The 25986-nt window shown below is 40.9% G+C and overlaps 1 long non-coding RNA gene across 3 annotated transcripts in view; it reads left to right on the top strand.

The window, feature by feature from the left end:
* Window positions 1–23873, top strand: part of LOC141421616 (uncharacterized) — an 88349-nt gene extending 64476 nt beyond the window's left edge. For all 3 annotated transcript variants that reach the window (XR_012446214.1, XR_012446215.1, XR_012446216.1), the window contains 3 exons: window positions 15785–17516; window positions 21029–21262; window positions 21438–23873. This is a non-coding gene — a long non-coding RNA (uncharacterized lncRNA). The remainder of the gene's footprint in view (window positions 1–15784; window positions 17517–21028; window positions 21263–21437) is intronic.
* The last annotated feature ends 2113 nt before the right edge of the window (window positions 23874–25986 follow it).

Raw genomic sequence — 25986 nt, 5'->3', positions numbered from 1 at the left:
ATGGGAGATCTCTCCACTTTCTATAGTCTTTCTCAGTCTCTTTCTTCAGAAGTTTATAGTTTTCCTTGTAGAGGTCGTTCACATCCTTTGTTTGGTTTACACCTAGGTATTTGGTTTTTTTGAGGCTATTGTAAATGGAATTGTTTTCATATATTCTTTCTCAGTTTGTTCATTATTAGTGTATAGAAATGCTAACGATTTTCCTATGTTGTTTTTATATCCTGCTACCTGGCTATAGCTATTGATGGTGTCCTTTTGAGTAGAGTTTTTTAGGTCTTTTTTAGGGATATTTTGACAGTTTCTTTACCTATTTGTATTCCTTTTATCCCTTCTTCTTGCCTAATTGCTCTGGCTAGGAATTCCAGTACTATGTTGAATAGGAGTGGAGATAGTGGGCATCCTTGTCTGGTTCCTGATTTTAGAGGGAATGGTTTCAGTTTTTCTCCATTAAGAATAATGCTGGCTGTAGGTTTGTCATATATAGCTTTTATAATGTTGAGATACTTTACTTCTATTCCTAATTTTCTTAGAGATTTTATCATGAAATGGTGTTGGATCTTATCAAAGTCTTTTTCTGCATCTATGAGATAATCAAGTGGTTTTTGTGTTTGTTTCTGTTAATGTGGTTTATTACGTTTATTGATTTTCATATGTTGAACCACCCCTGCATTCCTGGGATGAAGCCTACTTGGTCGTGGTGAATGATCTTTTTGATGTGTTGTTGAATTTGGTTTGCTATTATTTTATTGAGGATTTTTGCATCAATGTTCATTAAGGAGATTGGCCCACCTCCTTTTTTGGAGGTGTCTTTGCCTGGTTTTGGGATAAGATAATACTGGCTTCATAAGATGTGTTAGACAGTTTTCCTTCCCTTTCTATTTCATGGAACAGTTTAAGGAGGATTGGTATCAGTTCTTCTTTAAAGGTCTGATAGAATTTAGCAGAGAATCCACCAGGTCCTGGACTTTTCTTTTTGGGGAGACTCTTGATTGCTGCTTCAATTTCATTTTGTGTTATAGATCTATTCAGGTGATTAATATCCTCTTGCTTCAGTTTTGGATGATCATATGTATCTAGAAATCTGTCCATTTCTTTAAGACTTTCGAATTTATTTGAATATAGGTTCTCAAAGTAGTCTCTGATGATTTCCTGGACTTCCATGGTGTTTGTTGTTATCTCCCCTTTTGCATTCCTGATTCTACTCTTTGGGTTTTTTCTCTCCTCATTTTAGTCAGGTATGCCAGGGGTCTGTCAATCCTGTTTATTTTTTCAAAGAACCAACTTTTTGTTTCATTAATTCTTTGTATGTTTTTTTTTGGTTTCTATTTCATTGATTTCAGCTCTTATTTTTGTTATTTCTCTCCTTCTATTTGTTTTGGGATTTGCTTGTTCTTGTTTTTCTAGGAGTTTGAGATATATCATTAGGTCATTGATTTGGGATCTTTCAGTCTTTTTAATATATGCACTCATGGCTATAAACTTTCCTCTCAGGACTGCCTTTTCTGTGTCCCATAGGTTCCGGTAGGTTGTGTTTTCATTTTCATTGACTTCCAGGAACTTTTTAATTTCCTCTTTTATTTCATCAGTGACCCATTGTTCATTAAGCAATGAGTTATTCAGTTTACAGCTGTTTGCATGTTTTTGTCTTTACTTTTGTTGTTGAGTTCTAGTTTTATTGCATTGTGATCAGATAGAATGCATGGTATAATTTCTATTTTCTTATATTCGTTGAGGCTTTCTTTGTGCCCTAGGATATGATCTATTTTGGAGAAGGTTCCATGGGCTGCTGAGAAGAATGTGTATTGTGTAGAAGTTGGATGAAATGTTCTGTAGACATCAACTAGGTCCATTTGATCTATGGTATATTTTAGATATAGGATTTCTTTATTGATTTTTGTTTGGATAACCTATCTATTGATGATAATAGGGTGTTAAAGTCTCCCACAACCACTATGTTGGAGTTAATATATCCTTTTAGGTCCTTCAGGGTATGTTTGATGAAATTGGGTGTGTTGACATTGGGTGCATATAGGTTGATAATTGTTATTTCATTTTGGTCTATTTCCCCTTTTATTAGTATGGAATATCCTTCTTTATCTCGTTTGATCAATGTAGGCTTGAAGTCTACTTTGTCAGAGATAAGTATTGCTACTCCTGCCTGTTTTCGGGGCCATTGGCTTGGTAAATCTTCTTCCAGCCTTTCATCCTAAGCCTATGCTTATTTCTGTCAGTGAGATGGGTCTCCTGTAAGCAACAAATTGTTGGATCTTCCTTTTTAATCCAGTTTGTCAAACAGTGCCTTTTGATCGGGGAATGAAGTCCATTAACGTTAAGTGTTAGTACTGATAGGTATGTTGTGATTCTTGTCATTTAGTTGTCTTAGTTATTTGAAGGTTTGATTGTGTGTACCTAAGTTGAAGTTACTCTCTACTTTTTAGCTTTTTCTTTTCCTATAGTTTGTTGCTGCCTGTCCTTTCATGGTTGTGTTGGGTTTCACTTTCTGTGTGCAGAATCCCCAGAAGAATCTTTTGTAGTGGTTTCTTTGTGGTCACATATTGTTTTAGTTTCTGCTTATCATAGAAGACTTTTATTGCTCCATTTATTCTGAATGATATTTTGCTGGGTAGAGTATCCTAGGGTTGCAGTTATTTTCATTCAGTGCCCGGAAGATCTCACTCCAAGCTCTTCTTGCTTTTAATGTTTCTGTTGAGAAGTCTGCTGGGATTTTGATGGGTTTACCTTTGTATGTTATTTGTTTTTTCTCTCTTACAGCCTTCAATATTCTTTCTTGGGTCTATGTATTTATTGTTTTAATGATGGTATGCTGTGGGGTAGATCTATTTTGGTCTGGTCTGTTTGGTGTTCTGGAGGCCTCTTGCATCTGTATGGGAATAGATTTCTCTAGATTTGGGAAATTTTCTGTTATTATTTTGTTGAATATATTTATGTATTTCCTTTGCTTGCACCTCTCCTCCTTCTTCAATGTCCATGATTCTCAAGTTTGGTCTTTTCATGGAGTCAGTGAGTTCTTGCATTTTCTTTTCACAGGTCTCGAGTTGTTTAACTAATAGTTCTTCAGTTTTTCCTTTACCATTTCATCTTTGAGTTCTGAGATTCTGTCTCTGTTTGTTCTATTCTGCTGGATTGGCCTTTCATTTTGTTTTGCAATCCTGTTTTGTTCTTTTTTCTGAAGTTTTCCATATCCTGAGTTGTTTCCTCTTTAATGTTGTCTATTTTTATCCTGAGTTCATTTATCTCTTTATTAATCATGTTCTTTGTTTCACTTTGGTGTTTTTAGAGTGCTTCTATGGTTTCTTTTATTTTTTCTTGTGCTCTTTCAAATTCTCTATTTTTGTTGTCTTGGAATTTCTTGAGTGTCTCCTGTACATTTTGGTTGACCATATCCAGTATCATCTCTATAAAATTCTCATTGAGTACCTGTAGGATTTCTTCTTTTACTTCATTTTTGTGGGCTTCGTTGGGTTCTTTGGCATAGTTTATCTTCATTTTGTTGGAGTCTGGATCTGAGTATCTGTTTTCTTCATTTCCTTCTGGTTCCTGTACTAATTTTTTGCTGTGGGGAAACTGGTTTCCTTGTTTTTTTCTGTCTTCCCATCATTGCCCTTGGTGTTGTTACTGTCCCTGTACTGTGTGCAATTAAGTATTTTCCAGCTTGTAATAATAACAATGGTGATATTTAGAATGGAAGGGTGAGAGGAGAGGGAAAGCAAAGAAGTTAAAGGGAAAAACAAATAAATAAACAAGTAAAAAAACAAAACAAACAAACAAAAGTTTCAAAGAGATAAACAGGGAGACATAGTGTACTAATCAACAGTAAGCTGAACAGGCATTAGAGAGACAGAGAGAGGATTGAGAAAAAAAAATAAATAAAAATAAAAAAATCTCCAAGTTCAAATGCAATAAAGTTTCAGTCCTAATAATTTTGGTGTTAGTCCCTCAGCTTCCAATCCTGGAGTTGGTGTCTCAGAAGTAGTTCTGTCATTGTCTCATCAAAGCGGAAAAAAACCAAACCAAAACAAAACAAAACACCACAAAGTGTTCCAAGTTCAAATGCAATATGGTTTCAGTAAGTTTTTCAGCATGCAGGTGTAGTTCGGTTGTTGTCTCATCCAAGGTAGGGAGAAAAAAAAAAAGAGTCTGGAGACAGTTCTGTGAATGGCTATCAGAGGCTGCGGCTCACCTGCCCACTGCTGTCAGCCTGCTGTTGCTGGAGGCATTATTTATGCAGATCTCAGGAGTGAGCTTAACACTCACCTGGCTCCTCAAGCTTTGTTTACTCAGAGTTCTCCTGTGCTCGAGCCTCTGCTACAAGCTTTCCCCTTTCCAAGCACACTAGGGGAGGTGACACTGCACCCGCTTTCTCAGGCTGGCATGTTTATTTACAGTTCACATGGGAAGTGGTTCTTCCCCTGCTCTCCTGTGGCGTTTTCCTCCCACTGCCACTTTTACAAGCTTTCCCACTCCTGGTTGCTGGGCGTGTGCCACTGCTCCTGCCTTCTCCAGCCGGCTTGTTGTGAGGGATTTCCCCTCCCCCCCTTCAGTGCTCAGGGCACCCCGCCCTCCTTGCTACCTGTCTTTTTTGTTGTTATTGCTTATTATTCAGTTTTTTTTCTTTTTTCCCTGGGTGGGGGTCGGTCTGTCCAGGGGCCTATGCTGATCTGGCCCAGGGTTGTCTGTGGGAGTACCACATGCCACTTAGCTCACCTTGTGGTCTGCATCTTCCCAAGCTGTCTGGGAGCTGCCATCTGGTTGTGGCATGGGAACCCTCCTGGTTTCTCCGTTTAATGTGAAGTGGAGATGCTATGTGCAGGCTGGAGGTGTGGGGGGGTCAAAGTTTTGCCTCTTCTCAGTGGTTTTTCCTGTAAGGTGTATCTCCAGCATCTCTCCAAGATTTTACTTTAGGAGGCACGCTTTCTGCTTCCTCCCTCTAGCCACCATCTTGGAATCTTTGTTATATTTTCTTTTTTTTAAACCTTTCTTACAAACTTTAGTGATCGATTGTATAGGACAGGTAAGGTTATGGCTTAGTTTATCATTGTTATCAAATTATGGTATATTTACTTTCTTCTTTTTTCTATATGTATTTTAACATAATTTTAATAATCTGATATTTGCATACATAATTTTTCGTCCTGGTTTTCCACTTAGCATTGGAACACAATCATTTTTTCCCATATCATTATAAACTATTCTAAAACTTCATTTTAATACCTATAATAACTCATAAAGATCTCCAAATTTTCCCTGTCATTGAGAGTTTTGGCTATTTCTGTTTTAGTTATTCTTTTTTTAGTCTGTTTAGGTAGTCTTAGGTGGAATGCCAGAGTTCTCACAGATTCCTATCAAAGAGCCTAGGTTACCCAGGATTTGCTGTGATTTGGTAAAACAATGTGTGTGCTCAGAGCACTTCTTTTGGATCATATGTTGCAGAAAACTAGAAACTTCCACAGGCACAGTATTTTTAGGATAAAGTACTACATCTGTGTGACTGTCCATGGCTAGTGATGGAACGTTGTTTATTGACGTTACTCTTAGGAGGGTAACATCACAAATGGATCACATTTTCTGGACCAAATGAGAACATACCTCCTAAACAATTCTGGTCTGAATTTTTTTTTGGTGGTGGTGGTGGTACTGGAATTTAAACTCAAGGTCTCATGCTTGTGAGGCAGACATTCTACCACTTCAGCCATTCCTCCAGCCTTGTTTTTGTGTTGGATTTTTTTGAGATAGGGTCTCCTGAACTATTTGCCCAGGCTGGCTTCAAGCCACAATCCTCCAGATCTCTTTCTTCTGAGTAGCTAGGATTACAGGCATGAGCGACTGTCTCCTGGCTGTATTCTTTATCTGTACTATTCAATATGAAAATCATTTGCCACCCGTGAAATATAGCTAGTTCAAACTGAGATCTACTATAAGTGTTAAATACATATAGAATTTTAAAGATGGTATGAAAAATGTAGGCTATATTTTAATAGCTTCTTAAATTGACTATATATTGAAATATGTGACTCACATTATATTTCTGTTGTACAGCACTGCTCTATTTCATCCCTGTCTTAGAAGGTCAGGGGTCTATGAAACCATGGATATTGCTTCTTTCCCTTCCTTCCTTCCTCCCTCCCTCCTTCCTTTCTTCTTCCCTCCTTCTTTTCTTCCTCCTTGCTTCCTTTTCTTTCTTCCTTCCTTCCTTCCTTCCTGTCTTCCTGCTTTCCTACCTTCCTTCTTTCTTTCCTTCCATTTGGTTTTTGAGATAGGTCTCACTCTGTACCCAAGATTGGCCTTGAATTTGTGATCCTTCTGCCTCAGCTTCCCAAGTGCTGAGATTCCAGGCATGCATCTTAATTCTGGCTATAGTTATTTCTTACCTCTTCTGGCTGTAACACTTTATTATTAATTTCCCGAAACTCACAATCCACACAACAAAAAGTATACTCTATTCCATATGTATTCACAGCAGCATCTTTGTGATTCTTGTCTTTTTGGTGGTTTGAACTTAGAGTCTTATGTTTGTTAGGCAAGTGTTCTACCACTTGAGCCATGCCCCCAGCCCTCCTTTGTGATTCTTGAATTTGAGCATTTGAAAAAAATCTAAGGTCCATGACTTCCTTCTTGCTTTCAAGTTCCAGTACTACCTCTTGCTGAAGTCAGTGGAGGTTAGCAAAGACTAATGCTAGAAGCCCAAGAACATAAGCTAAACAAACAAACAGGGCCGGACATGGTGGCTCACACCTATAATACCATCTATTAGGAGGTGGAGATCAGGACTGCAGTTCATGGCCAGCCTGGGTAAAATGTCAGCGAGAATTCCCTTCTAGGGAGGTGGTTCATGTCTATAATCTAAGCTACTGGAAAGGTCGTAAGTAGGAGGATCACTATCTGAAGCCAGCCCCAGGCAAAGATTCGAGACTGTATCTGAAAAATAATTAGAGCAAAAATGGGCTGGCTGTGTGGCTCAAATGGTAGATCACTTACCTAATAAGCAGGAGGGCCTGAGTTCAAATTCCAGTACTGCCAAAATAACAAAAAAATACAAACAAACCCTAAGTTTGAAAAAACCTTGAAACCAAGAGCTTTAGATTAAAAGTACAAAATTGCATAAAACTCTTATGTAGGATCATGCAGATTTATCAATTCATTCAACAAATATTTGAGCACTTACTATGTGGCAGCCATTGTTCCATACACTTGAGATACACCAGCAAGCAAACCAGATCACTGGCGTGTCAGAGCTCACATTCTAGCAGGGAGACATGGACGAGAAACAGACATTCTAACAACTAATTTACACAGTATGCTGGAAGTGATAAGTATCATAGAAAAAGAAAAATGAAAGTAGCATAAGAGGGATCCAGAGTGCTGGAAGGAGAGAGGGTGGGTTGCAACTTAAACAGAGAGGTCAGGTTGGGCTTCACCAAGAAGTGACTTTTAAGGAAAGACTTGAAGAAGGGAAAGAGTTATAGTTGTGTAGGCATTGGGTAGAAAAACATTTGAGGGAGAAGGAACAGTCAGTCGGGGGAGCCTCGAGGCAGGAGTGTGCTCAGTATGTGTGAACTGTGGCCAGAAGGCCAGTGGGACCAGAAGGAAAGTGTTAAGAAGGTCAGAGAGCAACGTGAGTAGCACAGATTATTTGGGGACACATAGGCCATTATAAAGATTTAGGCCTTTATTCTGAGAGGTATGGAAGCCACTAAGGGCTTTTAAGTAATGGAGTCACCTGCTCTGACCTCCATGTTTAAAGGACCACCCAGATGCCTGTCTTAGGCTTTAGATAGGCAGGGAAAGAAGTAGGGAGAGAGAGGATGATGGCAACCGTGGTAGTGGTGAAAAGGTCACATTTTGCTCAGGTTGGATGTGATGTAGAATAAGAGAAGAAAGTGATGACTCCAAAGTCTCATGCCTGGGCAACTGGAAAGGTGCAACCATCAGCTGAGACAGGGAAGCTTTCAGATGGAGTAGTCTTGGGGGAAATACAAAGGGTTCAGTTTGAATATTGTGTCAGTTACCTGTTGCTAAACAACAATATATCCAGAATTCAGTGGCTTGAGACAATGGCCATTTATTGTCTCTGAGTTTCTGTGGGTCAGGAATTCAGGAGAGGCTTAGCTGGGTGGTTCTGGCTCAGGGATTCCCACAGGGTTCCAGTAAGGATGTTAAGAGAAGCTTGGACTTCAAGGTTTGATGGGCTGGAAGAGCCACTTCCAAGCTGGATCATTCACTGGATGCTGGCAGGAGGCCTGGCTCCTCACACATGGGCCTTTCCATACGCTGCCTTGGCATTCTCAAAACTTGGTAACTGGGCTCCTCCAGGGCAAGGGATCCAAGAAAGAGAGAGCAAGTGACCATGATGGAAGCCATGGTGCCATTTGGACCTAGTTCCCAAGGCCACACTCTGCCACTTTCACTTCCTTATTAGAAGGGAATCATGAAGACCAGCCAACACTAAAGGGACAAAGAGTTTATGCTCTGCTTCTTGTTGGAAAGAGTATCACAGAGTATCTGGATGTGTTTAAAAAACAATATCTCTCAGACGCATTGAGATATCTATTAGCCACCTCAGTGGAGATGTCACATGGACATTTAAGTACGTTATCCTGGTGAGAAACATAAATGTGAGCATCCTCAGCTTACAGATGCCATGTGTATTGGGGTCACCGATGGAGGTAGAGAAGAGAACAAGAGAACCCATGGGTCTAGTCCCTGGAGAGCTTGCAAATCCTCTATTGTCATGAAGGTGAGTTCCTTGGTGGACACCTAATGATGTACCACCAGGTTTTCAGCAAAGACCACCATATCACACTGTAAAGGTGAAGAGACAAGCTCTTCTTGGAGGGCAAACCTTCCAGAGTAAGAGTAACTTCAGAGTAAGTGTCCGTAAGAAGAAGAGAGACACCTGCTGCTTCATCCTCTCAACAACTCATGGACAGTGAGCCAGAGCAAAGGTGATCTGCTCCTGAACCATTAGGTTTGTGTTCCAGTGGAAAGTCACTGCCTACTCCCCTCCTCTCCCCCCGCTCCGCACCCAACCGCTCTCTTCTCATGCTGCAGCTAGAGAAACTGGCCTGTCAGCTGTCAAAAGATGAGAGCCTACGCAGAGAGGCCTTGGGTGCCAGCTGTTTATAAACGGCACTGCCTGGGAAGACTGGCTCTCTGCACTGGGAGCCTGGGACTGTGGGCAGTTGTAGGAAGTCCCTAAGCTTAGGTACAGCCTCTCTCACTGGGAGAAAGGGGAGTTCCTGTTCCCACTGGCTCTTTGTCCAGGCAACCGAGAAGGGGGATCTTCCTGCATCATTTCCACACATATATTTGTTATACAAGAATTAAGTTCCTACTTGGCATTATTCTCTAGCACTTAAAAATTAAGACTGAGAGGATGGTAGAGTGACTCAAGTGGTAGAATGCCTGCCTAGCAAGTGTGAGGCCTGAGTTCAAACCCCAGTAACCCCTTCCCCCAAATTAAGACTGATACAGACCAGCCAGAAAGTGAAAAAAAATTAAACTAAATAAAAGATGGGCAATAGAAGAGTGATTAGCCATCTCTGTTAATTAGGGCCCAGAATAAAGTTGTGATGATTTGTGTGATGATCTTTTTATCACATTGAAAGAGATCTGTGCCTCCCTGACCAGGAACAGCTATAGCTAAGTATACATCACAAACTGTGAAAACCTCCAGTTGTTCCACTGCCCACAGCAGAAGCCCCTGATCCTGCAGTTTTGTTGCACTCCCATTCCTGTGAACCTTCAGCACCTCACCACCCCATAAGTGAACAGTAACTGGAGCATTCATAGCTCTCTGCACCCCAATGCATCGTCCCGTGGTCTTAAACCATCCCAACTCCTGTGCAGGCTCTTTTAGTCCCTTCCATCCTTTTACATTAGCCATTTGGACATGTGACCTTCGTTGTCCTGTTGTTATCTAATCCCTTCTAGTGAGATCATTTTCCAAAATGTGATCACACATGTCACAATGTCACAAGATCAGAGGGGAAACCTTATATGTTCCCCAGGCACTATCTGTTGAATTGCATACACTAAAAGCTGAGAGTGTGCCTGACTTATTAAGAGGCAAAAGAGAAAGGCATAAAAGGGTAGATGCTCCTTAAAACAAACAAGTGATTTAAACAGATTTTTTTTAGAAATAGCCATATGTATGGAATTATCACAATGAAATCTCCTAGTGTTATTGATTCATGCTAATTAAAAAATAAAATAAAAAAGAAACATCAACCAACCTTATTAGCGAATTTTTACAATTGTTTTTGTTTATAGATCTTTATTCATTCTTGTTCTACAGGGCAAAAAAAGTGGCCTCTCAGGGAAACAAGGATAGAAAAATAATTTGGAGGGCTTTAGTGAAAGCAGACACAAGGATCCCCCAGCCAGCAGTCAGGGAAGAGGCACTAAGGTTTAAGAGTACAGAGGCTCAGTTTAAGGCAGAGCTCCCCCGTTAGTAATATTGAGCACTTGAGCCAGTTAGTTTCCTTAGTGGGGACAATAATAGTATTTACCTCACAGGCCAAGGAAACGGTAACGGAAGAAAATGGGTAGAGTAGAGTGCTGAGAGTGGTTCCTTTCACTGAAACGCTCAAGAAAAGGGAGCAATTAGTATCGCTATTACCACTCTTCTGAAGAAAGATCCAGAGGAAGCCAGAGTGAAGGGAGAGGGAGCCAGGGTTGCATTAGGAGGAAGAGTCGTTTTGGGATGAGACCAATGAGAAACAGGACCAGATCCCTAGCCGGAGGGTATCTTTGAGCAGATGTACCTGAGATGCATACACCACAACCTGGGTCAGAGGAGGAGGCGCTGAAGGCCAGCTAGAGCACTGCTTTAGCAGTCTGTGGTTGGGTCAGAGCCATTTGAGAGCAGGGGAATAACATGGTCATGCACCCCACAGCGAAGACACATCTGGGATCTAGGGAGAGGTGGGGAGTTGGGGAAAAGGGTTGCAATAAACTGGGGAGATGGGCTGGAGAAGTGGTGTAAGCTGTAGAGTGCCTACCTAGCAAGCACGAGGCCCTGAGTTCAAGCTCCAGTACCACCAAAAAAAAAAAGAAAGACATTAAAAATAAACTGGGGAGGCAATAAGGCCGAACCTAGGAGATAACTGCGAGATAAAAGGGAAGGACAAATGCTGGAGATATTAGGTAGAAACAAGCCATATGAGGTACTGGATGAGGAAGGGAAGGAAGGAACAAGCTTAAGATGGTGAGTTTCACTAATTGCACAGGGTTTGATGGTCAACAAAGAACCACTCACGAATGTGCTATGGACCTGGCCATGTTTTCTCTAATGACAGATGATGGGGAAGCTGGTCTGGGCAATGGGTTGAGAAAAGATATGCATATTCCCTGTGAGACTGGTGATAGGCGACGCCATCATGAAGGGCCGGTGGCAACATGCCTTCTACAAGTGTCGATAAAGACGGAGTCACAGGGGCATCAATATATTGTGGCTAGAAGTTCGAATTGATGCCACCATGATGGCATCATCCACTAAGGTTGAACATCCCTTATGGGGCAGCAATTCTACTTTTGGCAACAGAACTGTGTAGCTTTGTTTTTAACTGGCCCAAACTAAAGCCACCCAATGTCCATTGACAGAAGAGTGTATAAATAAGTTAGGATCTAGTTATAAAATGGCAAACCACAGCAAAATGAATGAATTGAATGTGTACAATATACATCAAAGTGATACATACATCCAAAGGCAGTATGGAGTAAAGTTGTAAAAATGTATAAAAGAGTGCATATTGTATGATTTGCATTTATATGAAGTTAAAAGGGAAGCCCCACAAAACTAAACCATAGTGTGTAGGGATACAGAGTACAAAGGCGATAAAAATATAAAAATAAACAGCAACTCCCATCAGTTGTGGAATTGAGGGTGGGTAGTGAAGAAAGGGTGCCTGGGGCAGGATGAAAGGGCCTTTGGGATGCTGCAACTTCTGCTTGTTGGCCTGAGTGGTTATGGGGGATTTGTTTTGAGATAGTCTTTGTGCTTGCTGAACTTACTATGCTTCTGAATCCATTGTGGGTGTGCTGTACTTCATATTCTAAAGAAGTTAAAGAAGAATTGCTTTGCCTTCACAGCAAAGTGAGGACAGATGTTTGGAGTGGACCTACCTGCAAATAGCTGGTCATTTTGTTTTGTTTTATTTTTGCCTGGTGAATTGGTAGGAGAACGCCTTGGCACTTTATTCTCTGGTGTTGCCATTCTCTGGTTTGCCACTTTTCACTCCTTCATCTTCCTTTTGGGGCTTTTTTGTGCCCATTTGGGCAGCCGACATTGGGAAATTTGACTCTGAAAGAGAATCCAAGGACCCAGGCATCCCTCTAAGGAAAACTGCCAACTTTGATCAGCTTGAGTACCTCAAGGACTCCAGTTTTCCAGATGTGGCATTGCAACCTAGAAATGCTGCTCCAAAGACTCTCAAAGAAACCCAAGGTGGCTGGATGCCAGTGATCACACCTGTAATACTAGCTAGTCAAGAGGCAGAGGTCAGGAGGACCATGATCCAAGGCCATCTGGGCAACAGAAGTGAGACCCAACATGATAAAGGGCAGGCAGAGTGGTTCAAGAGGTAGAGCACCTGCCTACCAAGTGTGAGGCCCTTAGTTCAAACCCTAATACCACAAAAAAGAAAGAAAGAAAGAAGGAAGGAAGGAAAAAAGGAAGGAAAGAAGGAAGGAAGGAAGGAAGGAAGGAAGGAAGAAGCTACTGGAGCCTGAGAACAGAGCAGTTACTGAACTTGGAAGTGTGCCATGACACGACTTGACTGTAAATGTTGATCCAGTTGGTATACAGACAGGATCTTGGGTCCATGCTCTGAGACAATCGACTTTGGAAACTCAAACTGCCAAATATGAAGGCAGCAAACCATTTTTAAAGGCTGCACAGTCTAGAGTTCTCGGAAGCATGGGCTGTCTTTTCTGTTCAGCCTGCCTGATGAATTGAAGAAACTAAGGGACAGAGAGCAAATTGATTTGGTACAATGCTCACTATCCATCATTAAGAACCATTGATCAAAAAGGAATTCCTTTGTGTTTTTATTCCGGTCACATCATGTGAACACATTGTTTAGAGGAAACCCTGTAAGAGGGATCTGTGGTCAACTATTTATACATTCTGACCAATGGCCTGGAATACTTACGATATTTGAGTCTGGGAGAAAGTGATAAACAATTGTTGTGAGTCTGTGGGGGCATATTAGTTCAAGGAAGTTTACAAACCTTTGCATTTATGGGCTATTTTACAAAACCCCAAGATGTGCTTATGGGTTATTTTAAAACAAAATACCTCATTTGTGCCTAAGCACTGTATACAATTCTATATTGCTCAGTTTCTGACTGTTCTATTCTGTTAGGGATTTTACATAAGAACTCAGGTTGGGCAGGTATGGATAGGTTTTGTGGAATGATTGGTTATCAGCAGAGCTGAGATTGCTTACATAGACATTTCCTACTGTTTTCACTCCTTTTCCCCTGAACTCCCTCAGGTTACACTTCTCTGACTAGAAAGAGAAGGGTAATGTGCCTCAAATAATGCTGTATTTTTTAAATGTTGTAATTAACTCTCTACCTCTCTTTCCCCTTCCGTTTCTATATCTACCTAGCTATACATATTCTAGCTATCCATTAATCCTATTCATGTTTCCATCTACTCATTTGTCTGTCTAGATAACTGGCAATTTCATATGATTCAGTTAAATCTCTCCCTCCATCCTGCTATCGATCAGGTCATGGTCTGTCCTCCTGGGGACCCATCTGCTCTGGATGGACATCTCATCCCCATAAGGACTTTCGAGGGTAAGCGTGGACAGTGAGGACCTTCTGAGTCTGAACTCAAGCATGCTTGCTGCCTGTCTTGTGCCTCTTACTGCCAACTGTTTGACATTGAGGGTGAAAAGGGGTCCACCAGGAGTGCCAGAACGAGCAGGGAAGGTTCAGAAGCTGGATGGCTATGGGAGATAGGAGCAAGGATGTATAAGAAAGGAAAGGGGGTAGGCAGTAGTGACCCTCAAATCTAAATTCTATTCTCAATGGATAGATGGGGAGACTGTCTGGGAGGCTCTCTTTGCTTCCTTCTCTTCTATTTTTGGTTATTCCTGGGGGAAAGTGATCAAATCCCCAATGGCACCCAGCTAAACAATACAGGAGCCATCATTTCTTCTTCCAGGAATACCACTAGTCTTCGCTGCACAAGCCAGGTTGACCTGCTCCCTCCAGATGATCACTGGAGATGCTGAGTTTGGGTTTGGGTGTGGTTTGTGAGAGCTCTAAGGACTGCTCCCAATTCTTGCTAGAAGTGAGGTTAAATTTTCCACTATGATTTTGCATCACAGGCAAAAGAGTAGAGTAGCTCAATTTGAGCCAAATTAATCAAGACATCTAGTTCAAGGGCCCTAAATTTAAGGTAGACATTTTATTCACTTTACCTGTATAACTAACAATTTTATTTTACAAACAAGATTTGTAGCCAATACTTATATCTAAAGGTAATGATTTCTTTCAATAGAGGTAAAATTTCAAAAGTATTTTAAGGCCAGATGCTTAGTTAAAAATAAGACATGAGGCTATTTCTCATGAACTTAACACACCATTCAGGGCTGGAATTAGATATTTAACAACAATCACATTTTCTCAAAACACAGACATATGGTTCAAAAAGTGTATGCTTATTTGTGGAGAAAAATGGAACAAAACACTTGAAAGTGGAACTTTTTTGGAAACTCTGGGTCACATAGTTGTGCATTTTTTAGAGGATCCATGTGCCATTAGCAGAATCAAACCGTTTAAGAATTGAAGCTTTCCACTTTGCTTTGTGCTGGGAGGTCTCAGACACCTCTGCTGCTCTGGACTGAGGTAGAACCAAGGATGATTTGGTTTTGGAGCAAGAGGAATAACTGTTCTTTGCAGGGCACAGAAGCCCAATATAAATTGTTATGTTAGATATGATTTATCATTTTTAGTTGAGTGATATCTAATATCCAATATCTACAAATACCAAGAGAGTAAAGCAATGTATGTGGCTATTGTATATATGTGTCTGTATCGTGTATATGTAGTTATGTAGCAGATATGTATATACGTCAACATATGTAGTATTCTTTAGGGCTTATAGTCATTTCAGTTCCCTGATGCAGTCAACAGTTTATCTTAAGAACCAAAGAAGTGCCAAGTACTGTCAAAAGGTTTGGGAAAATGGAAAATAGACCAGTCCCTACCCCCAATCTGGTAGGGAGATACATCCTTTATACATCATTGTGGTAAGGGCTATACCTGAGGGATGAGCTGAGTTTATGGAGGATACACTCATAGGAGACATACAACCTCTTAGTCTGAGGGAGGTATTATGATTTGGATATAAAGTAACCCGCAAAAGGCTCATGCGTTGAAGGTTTGGTCCCTAGCTGGTGAAGCCAATCATTGAGAGATGATTAGATCATGAGAACTCTGATTTCTCCATGGATTAATACATTGGATTAATACAATGGATTAATACTATTAGATGGTATTATTGGGGGCGCAAGGCGGGAGGTGGGGCCTAGTTAGAGTACAAAAGTCGCTGAGGGCATGCTTTTGAAGGGTCTTGTTCCTGCCCCTCCTTTCTTCTTCCTCTTCCTGGCCACAATGAGGTGAGCATCTCTGATCTATCCTGCCTTTCGGCCATGACTCAGAAATGCAGAGCCAGCCAACCATGGACTAAAACCTCCGAATTCATGAGCTGAAATAAACCTTTCTTCTCTTACATTGATGTTATCAGGTATTCATCACAGAAGCAAAAAGTCTGACTAACATGGGGGACAAGAAGAGTTGGAAAGTACAGTTCTCAGGAGCTAAACCAGGGAGAAGAGAGAGGGAAGAGCATCCTTGGCAGAGGAAACAGCAAAAACACGAGGGAGCTTGATTTGATGTGCCAGGGGCTGAGACACAAATAAGAAGCAGTAGGAAGTGAGGACAGAGACTGGAGCAGAAGCCGGACAAAGAAGACGCTCATCGTGAAGCCAGGGACATTGGATCCCATCGTGAAGACAATGAGAGCCAATGGAAAAAGTTCTTCTTATCCTTGTTTTATGAACAGGACAACATTTTGTGGCTCCTAGCTTTATGCAAGAAGCTCAGGTTAAGTTCCTGGCCAAGTTCAGGCCTGACATGGTCTCCTGTCCATTCAATTGTTAAAACCCTAACCCTTGTGTTTCAAGGTTGTCCATTTGTCATTGAGAAACTAACTACTGTGTGCCTGGTACCACTGTGGGTAGCATTGAATTAATTAGGATAGTACTGTTACAACAGATTAACTCCAAAATTGTGGTGGCTAAACACAAAAGTCAGCCAGCTACCGGCTACCACCAACAGACCAAATCCAGCCTGCTCTTGTTTTCCTAAGTAGAGTTCTAGTGAAGCGCAACCATGCTCATTTCTGCACCATCTATGGCTGCTTTCACACAACGGTGGCAGAGTTGGGTAATTTACCAGAGCCCATAGCCCACAAAATCTAAGCATTTCTTATCTGGCCCTTTATGGAAAAATTTTGCTGGCCCTCGGCTAATGTGCTAGCAGTGTATTTCTCTTTTAGGGACAGTTCAGTTAAAGCAGAGCTCTCCTCCACAGAATCATTTGAAGACTCAGGCTGATGAAGGCTTGTGATTTCCCACGAACTCTGGCACCAACATCTAGGGAGCTGGGAGGAGAGACAGGCAAGATCACATAGGCAGGTTTTATGGGCTAGCCCCAGAACTGCCAAACAATACTTCCATGTACATGTCTCATCTAGGCACAGGGTTGTCTAGGAAATGTTGACCCTGGCTGGACCACAGCCTCCATCAGTAACTATAGCACAGAAGGCAGTCTGACACCCATCTGCCAACTGGCTCCCTCTTACGAAGCATGTGCTTCCACTACAGTGGCCATGTGTGCTCACCCAATCCAAGTGAGATCTTTTAGCCAGCTTAAGTCTTGATGACTTGATAAGTAGCTCAATAATTACTTGAAAAAATATATCCGAAGAAAGTATGACCTGTTCCTACAATAGTAAGGGTTGAGCAGAAGGAAACACCACATACACGGAAACTGAATAAATACGACTATTTATTGAGCATCTACTGTATGCTATACTGGGCCCTTGGGATAAAAGATCTCTTTAAACATGGGCTGGGACCAGAGAAAGCCAACTGCAGATTTGCCTGTGCTGGTTGCGTGGTGTTTTCCTACCTCTGCCTCTCCTCCCTCCTGACCACTTCAGGAGTAGAGATAGCCTGAACAGAGGGAGGAAAGCCCTTGGTGGGCAGAGAAAGAAAAATGGGCCACTCTCCACCACCAGTCATTGCTGCCGTTGTACTCAAGTGTTGCACTTTGTAGTGAACCGAATGTCAAGGATTCAAGGTTACCGCAACTGCTACTGCCAGCGTCACAACTGTGCCTCTGTCAGGAACCCCATCTGGAGATTGCCGCTGCCTCTGAAAGCCAGTTTTCTCTGCAGCCACTGCGGTGGCAAGGTAAGGAGCTCACACAGTGCCTCTTTGATTCATTCATTATCCCGCACTTGTTTCTGTGTCAGTCCCCACTCAAATGAACCTGCGTTAATAATCCCAATCTTAATTCATCTTGCCAGGCACAACCTTGACCACTTGCTACTATTTCTCACATGGACACCCTTGCCAGTCTATGGAAGCATTTGGATGCCTTCCTTCTCCTCTGAGTTCCCCTAACCCATCAGCTAGGCTCTGTTGGCTGCTATGTTTTGGCCCCAAACAGATCACTGGCCCAGGAACTAGGACTGGGACTCACCCTGAAGTCTAAATAGGTAGATAAGACCCTGCTGCTCATAGACAGATGTCATAGGTCCTGCAAATGATTAGGATAATCTCAAGGGTGAGTTTCTCCCTCTCACCAGAAAGGCCAGTTGTATAAGAGATGCTCAAGTTGCTGTAAAGCACTGACTCCTTACTTGAGCCCACAAATGAACTAAAAACAGGAAAAGCTTGGCATGTTTGTCTCCATTTTGTATCTGTCTTTGTTTTAAGCCTTCTCTTTACAGTCACTTTATAATCACCTTGGATTCCAAAAAGGATAAAACTGATAAGTATCTTTATGACAATGAACTGGAGCCACCTGGAGCTGCCACCCTCCCAGTGAGGACAATTATCCCAAGAATCCTCTCAAACAAGAACCAGATTACTCCTTCCAGGTGATAATTTTCCAAAACTGGACCAGACCATCAGACCACCTTCCTGACCAAGATTGTGGGCTCCGCCAGTCACAAACCCACCAGACCACCTGCCTGACCAAGACTGCTCTGCCAGTCACAATTACACCTGTGACTGGGATTGTTTACTTATGCATACCTTTGTTCTCTGCCCCCAGTTTTTTGTCTACTTAAACCTATAGCTCATGTCAGTACCCCGAAGATAGCCGAAGATGAGCTGAGCGCTTACTCAGCATGCCCTGAGTTGTGTAATAAACCTCCTTTCTCTGCCTTCACCATGTCTCTTTATTTGGCATTTAGGGGCAGGTGACCATAACTGGCATATGGAATCTCAGGAGTTTGGGCTTTGGATCCAAAACTCTGGTTTCAATTGTACATCATGCCTGGATGCATGCTTGTGTCTGCCATGGTTCACACATGAGCTGAATTCTCAGGATCTTCTTTGAGTGATCTCATGTTAAGAACTTACCCATCCTGTCTTCTAATGACTACCCTGACATATCCTGCAAGTTACATGAAGAATTCCTAAAAGACTATAGAGCAGAGAAGACCGCTGCAGAGTCTACCTCCTTTATTTTAGCTACAGTGGTTCTCCACTTACACCAAAAGAAGGAACCAGTAAACACTTTGCTTTTCTGTAAAGTGGATAAAATAATCCAGCTGCCCATGTCATTCCTGATTCAGCCAAAGAGTTGTAACAGTTCGTATTCATTAAAATAAGGCTTCTCCATTGGATGATTTCTATTCAGTATGCTTTCTTTATACTAAGAGTCTGTTCACCCTTCTTCTTCTCTATCTACACCTCCAATAGTCACAATGGAAAAGGGATGGAAAATAAAATAATTCAACAGAGGTTGTTAATTTCCAAATAAAGGAAATTTCCAAAGGTGGAGCTAACAAAAGGAGCAAAATCGATTCTCTGAGAAAACATGTTATTTTTGAAAAACTGTTAATGAGGGTAAGGGATAGAGAGCGGAATGTAGGCAGACAGGGAAAGATGGCAGATTCCAGGAGTCTGGTGGACTCTACTGTGGCCCCAGTGATGCAGGAGCTTCTTCTTCCCAAAATGCCCTGAGACTGGGAGGACCCCTGCAGTCATATAGTGCTCACCCGTGGGGCATTCAATCAGGGAAAGGGAAAGACCAGGTGGACAAAGGGTGACAGAAGCCTGGGAAAACTGAAATGGAGGGCATATCCCATAACACCTAGGTGAGGGGAGAGAGAGAATCTGAATAAGGGAAATCCCACGTTAGTGGACTACCAATTTCCTGGAGGAGTGCCCCACTTTTACTTTAACCTTCTGTTCCTCCAATAAAAAAAAACTTTCATTTTGTTTCCCCAATAAAACTTCGCTAAAACTCTCTCACTCTTTCTGCCTCTTAATTCTTTATCTGGCAGAGAAAAAAAAACAAAACAAAAAACCCTTACCCCTAGAAGGTAACAAAAGTACCACCAAAGTGTCAGGCGAAACCAATAGTAGAAGCAGTATCATAACATAGCTTAATAAAAATTTAAAACCATAAGAAGGAAAAAAGAATTGTGCAAGTTTTGGAGCAGAAAATAAGTAGGTCATTTTCAGAGAGCAAAATATCAAAGTAGCTTTGGTTTTTTCCACTGCAATGAGCAATGGGAGCGGATATGTGATGACATCTTCTGTACAACTCAAAAATAATAGAGCAATAAGGCCATTTGTGTAAGGAGGTAGCAGTGGCATTCTCAGACATGCCCAGCCTCAGAAAGTGTGGCAGCCAGCACCTCTTCTGAAAAGATTGCTCAAAGCTGCAATATACAGTATGAAAAACTAAAATTAGACAAAAAAATTTGAATGGATAATAGCTAAAAAAGAACTTGAAAGTTATTGTTGAAGCTATTGTTAATGAAGCAAGGATAACTGTGGAAGGGTTATTTCTGATATGAGAGTAATTATTTAAAGACACAAAGAATAAAAGAAACAGGAAAAAATGTGAGAAATATCAAATTTAATTATGAGTGGGAAATTATGTAGGGAATAGGGGGTACAGAGAAAAAGGGCTGAATCCTTCTCTTTCATACTGACCATCCTCGAGCACACCAGTGAGTTGTGGTGGCACAAGCCCAGTAATCCCAGCACTGAGGAGACTGAGGCAGGAGGATGGTGAGTTCAAAGCCAGTCGGGCTACATAGCAAGACCCTATCTCAACCCCGACTCCCTTCCAAAAACCAAGGAGTAAACACTACACTTTGATTAGGAAATATGAGAACTAGAATGCTTAGAATGTTTTAAGATTCACATGAATCATTAAAATAGATTTTTTGTCTTCTAAAACATATTAAAAAGCAAAGGGGAAAAATATAGTCCATTTAGCCAAAGAGACAATAAACATGCTAACTATGCATTGAAAGAATTAACACCAAATTTACCAAGCACCAGGTTTAAGATAAATAATTTAAACCTATTATTAAAAGGTATTTTCTTTTTAAATTAATAAACAAAATTAATATTCCAAAGTTTAAAATGAGAAAGGTTGGTCCCAAATAGATTATTTAAAGATGGTAAACAAGCAAACAAACAAACTCAGAAAGCAGGAAAAACAAATTAAAGTTGATAAGATTAATATTAGATAATAGAGTCGGGAACGAGCCTGATCAATTAAGATAAAAGTTTCAATAATGAAAGCAACTAATATTCAACTTAAATGGAACTGTAAAACGACAACTTTAGGAATGCAAGAAATTTCTATTGCCATATGACCTTTCACCTTTCAGAGAACTGAACCAGGCCCAACTAATTTTTTTTTTTTTACTCTCATTGATCTATCACAGACCTTCTAAAATAACCTATGGAATCCATGGACAGAAATGGGATTATACATCAAGACGTATACTCTCGTCTGTTAACATTTCTTCTACAAACTTGAGCACAACATTAGTATTATTGCAAGGATCAGGAGGCAGCATATATAAAGCCGGCCATTGGGTAACGTTGGCCAGCGATGTTAATCTTGATGCTAACTACACACATCGGTGGATAAGGTTCACAGGCCTTGGACAAACTTGGTAAGTATTTCCATGAACTCTAGTGTTGTTTAGAGTGATGGTGAAGGTGGACACTAAAGCTGGAAATAGATCTTTCTTATGCATGTGTATGTGGGTGCTAATTTTCTCATCTGCAGCAATATTAAAGGTAATTGAAAAAACAGTCCCACTCATTCAGTTTTTTTTCTTTTTGTAGACAGAACTATTTTATGTGCTCTCAGGAACATGCCCCTTCCGTTTACAGAGATGACCAGAGAATCAGAGATTAAAATAGAACTTGACTCTGCTTCTCAAAAAAAGAAAAGCTTTACCTTGAAAGAATGATGGCCCTGAAAGCTGTCCCTTATTTGGCATGCTGTGAAGGAATGTGAAGACAGACTCCTGTCCAGGCTCTGCATCACAACGCACCAGGTGCCCTGGTGAGGGGCTTGGAGGCTACAATCAGGAAAATGCTTCTGCTTGTGAACATCAATTTAAGCACCAAAGTTTCTGAGAGTTAATGTCTTTCCTTGGAATGTGTGTGGAGGTCAAGATTACCCAGTGGATAATTGGGATTAATGAGATATACAGGCCTCACAATGCCAGGAACCCCCAAGAGAATGGGACTTGGAGTTGAACACTTATCTTAACATTTCAACTAGACACAGCTAAAGCCCTAGTGAGAATGGTAGATGGACTCACGCAGCCTTTATAGGTGGCTATGCGGTTATTACTGTGCCTTGCTGATGTGGAGAGGAAGGGAGTTAGATCTTAGAGTCTGATTTCCAAAACCATTTTAACTAAAATTTCAGAGGCAGTAAGACTGCGTATGGTGGTACACATCTATAATCCAGCACTTGGAGCCAGAAACAATAGGGTCACAATTTTGAGGTCAGCTTGGGCTACAGAGTGAGATCCTCTCTCGAAAAACACAAAAACAAATAAATAATCGGTAGTTACTTGGAGACAGGAGGATTATGAACCAAGGTCAGCCCCAGGCAAAAATACAAGCCTATCAAAAAAGAAATTAAAGCAAAAAGGGCTGGGATGGGCTCAAATGCTAGAACTCCGAGCCTTGAATTCAAACCCCACTACCACTCAAAATAGAACAGTAAAATAAAATGAACCTGGAATATTTTGGGGGGGTTCAGAAAGTAAGAAAGTGCTCAAAAATCCCTATGTTTAAAAAATTAATTTAATTTTCCTAAATTTCCTCTACAAGTCTTTCTGGACAAATAAACTAAATCATTTTACATTTGTAAAATTATATGTTCAGCTAAATTGGTAATATGTACTATTATAAAGAGATTCATTTTTTAATTCTACAAAAGGCTCAATGTGTCAACTTATATTGTATTCTCTAGTAAATTTTCAGTCCTTAAGAAAATCTAAATTTGAATTAATATTGAATAATTTTTTGAATAACAATTTTAATGTAGCTATGTTTTGCTTTTTCTTTATACAGTAGCATCAATTACCAAATTAAAAAGAATGTACATGTCTTCTAGATTTTCTAATTTATTGGTGTATAATTACTCACAATGAGGCAGGCTAAGATGGGAAAAGTTGGGGACTCTTGAACATATATGACAATATTACACTTCAGATTGAACATTCTTCTCTTTCTCGAGCCTTCTTTTCAATTGTAAGTTCAAGTGCAGATCATTCACACTCTTGTCCAGAGACAACTCAAACCAAACCCACCTGGCCCAGGGACCACTCGTGCCCCTCCCCACTCACTGATTATTATTGGTGGTTAGGAATCACCAGGTTTTTCCCTTCCCATATGTTAGCACAGGTTTTAAATGCATCTGGAAAGAGGAAGACACTCTTTCTGCTTCCGCCTCATACCAGACCCATCATGGCTGTTTGTAACTTTTTCCATGACCTTTAATCATGTAAACTCTGTTACCTCCCTTACTACTCCCACGGGTCCTGCCTGGAAGCTTCCACATGGGACACAAAGAATTTGGGAATCTTCTGATCAGAGACTGCACGAGCCTTACAAAGATAGTCTTGTGATCATTTTGTATTTCTGTAGTATTAGCTGTAATGTTTCACTTTTCATCTTGATTTTATCTATTTGAGTGTTTTTTTTCTAATTTTTCTTAGTCTAGATATGGGTTTATCAATTTTGTTTATTGCACATTGTGAAATGAGAGATTTGTGTGGGACCAAAAGCCTCCACTAACCTTGCTGGTTTAGCCAGGGGGAGGGTGGGTGTTCCACAAAGAACTTTGTCTCACAAAGTCGAAGAATGAACTCCACAGACAATGAAAGCAAGTAAAGCAGGAGAGTTTATTATGCTAGAAAAGTGTGAAGAGGGAAAAGAGCCCGCAGAGTAGGGGGAGGGAGGTCCCAAGAGAGGGTGCCAGAGAAGTGATGTGATCTGAGGTTTTTAACCATTGTTTCCAGAATGTTGCTCAATTTCAATGCTAATTAGGTGTGCAAAAAGCATCATTTTGGTTGGCTGTGCCTCAATCCTCATAGTATCCTTATTCTTGTCTTTCCTGCTTTTCCTTCTTTCCACCCTTTAAGGCCCTTCAAGACCCTTCAAGGGAGGTGGTAATGGAGGTTTCCAGGGGCCTTTCTGTCTTAGTTCTTGCTCATTTGTGGAAACTTAACCTAAGATGATGATGATGGTGATGATGGGACATGAGTGTAAAAGGGGGACGGTGTGGAGGGGTCAGTGGGAGAAAGGAGAGGATATTGAGTGGTGAAGAGAGTGGAGGTATCCTGCACATAAACAGATGAAGACAGATAATGAAACCCACCAAACACTTAAAAAAAGAAGAAAGAGGAGAGCAATGGAAATACAATGGAGGGGGTGAGCTCGTTCAAGTGTACTGTATGCATGTACACAATTATCACAACGAGATCCCCTTGTACTATTAATGTGTGCTTGTTCAAAAACAAAATTAAAAAGACAATTTCATTTCATTAATCGTTTGTATTTTTAAGTCTCTATTTTGTTTATTTCTGTGCTGGTCTTTTTATTTTTTTTTATTTTTATTGTTTTATTATTCATATGCACATACAAGGCTTGGGTCATTTCTCCCCCCTGCCCCCACCCCCTCCCTTACCACCCACTCCACCCCCTCCCTCTCCCCCCCACCCCCTCAATACCCAGCAGAAACTATTTTGCCCTTATCTCTAATTTTGTTGAAGAGAGAGTATAAGCAATAATAGGAAGGAACAAGGGTTTTTGCTGGTTGAGATAAGGATAGCTATACAGGGCATTGACTCACATTGATTTCCTGTGCGTGTGTGTTACCTTCTAGGTTAATTCTTCTTGATCTAACCTTTTCTCTAGTTCCTGGCCCCCTTTTCGTATTGGCCTCAGTTGCTTTTAAGGTATCTGCTTTAGTTTCTCTGCATTCAGGGCAACAAATGCTAGCTAATTTTGTAGGTGTCTTACCTATCCTCACCCCTCCCTGTGTGCTCTCTCTTTTATCATGTGCTCAAAGTCCAATCCCATTGTTGTGTTTGCCCTTGATCTAATGTCCACATATGAGGGACAACATTGGGTTTTTGGTCTTTTGGGCCAAGCTAACCTCACTCAGAATGATGTTCTCCAATTCCATCCATTTACCAGCGAATGATAACATTTTGTTCTTCACGGCTGCATAAAATTCCATTGTATATAGATACCACATTTTCTTAATCCATTTGTCAGTGGTGGGGCATCTTGGCTGTTTCCATAACTTGGCTATTGTGAATAGTGCCGCAATAAACATGGGCGTGCAGGTGCCTCTGGAGTAACCTGTGTCACAGTCTTTTGGGTATATCCCCAAGAGTGGTATTGCTGAATCAAATGGTAGATCGATGTCCAGCTTTTTAAGTAGCCTCCAAATTTTTTTCCAGAGTAGTTGTACTAGTTTACATTCCCACCAACAGTGTAAGAGGTTCCTTTTTCCCCGCATCCTCGCCAACACCTGTTGTTGGTGGTGCTGCTAATGATGGCTATTCTAACAGGGGTGAGGTGGGATCTTAGTGTGGTTTTAATTTGCATTTCCTTTATTGCTAGAGATGGTGAGCATTTTTTCATGTGTTTTTTGGCCATTTGAATTTCTTCTTTTGAGAAAGTTCTGTTTAGTTCACTTGCCCATTTCTTTATTGTTTCATTAGTTTTGGTAGAATTTAGTTTTTTAAGTTCCCTGTATATTCTGGTTATCAGTCCTTTGTCTGTTGTGTAGCTGGCAAGTATTTTCTCCCACTCTGTGGGTGTTCTCTTCAGTTTAGAGACCATTTCTTTTGATGAACAGAAACTTTTTAATTTTATGAAGTCCCATTTATCTATGCTATCTCTTAGTTGCTGTGCTGCTGGGGTTTCGTTGAGAAAGTTCTTACCTATACCTACTAACTCCAGAGTATTTCCTACTCTTTCCTGTATCAGCTTTAGAGTTTGTGATCTGATATTAAGATCCTTGATCCATTTTGAGTTAATATTGGTATAGGGTGATATACATGGATCTAGATTCAGTTTTTTGCAGACTGCTAACCAGTTTTCTCAGCAGTTTTTGTTGAAGAGGCTTTTTCTCCATTATATATTTTTAGTGCCTTTGTCAAAGACAAGTTGGTTATAGTTGTGTGGCTTCATATCTGGGTCCTCTATTCTGTTCCACTGGTCTTCATGTCTGTTTTTGTGCCAGTACCATGCTGTTTTTATTGCTATTGCTTTGTAGTATAGTTTGAAGTCGGGTATTGTGATACCTCTAGCATTGTTCTTTTTTGTTGTGTTTTGCCTTGGCTATTTGTGGCCTCTT

This window comes from Castor canadensis, chromosome 3 (genome assembly GCF_047511655.1).
Source record: "Castor canadensis chromosome 3, mCasCan1.hap1v2, whole genome shotgun sequence".
NCBI classification, from domain to species: Eukaryota; Metazoa; Chordata; class Mammalia; order Rodentia; family Castoridae; genus Castor; species Castor canadensis.
The sequence above is the reverse complement of the archived record's forward strand: the minus strand, read 5'-3'. Positions and strand labels throughout refer to the sequence as shown.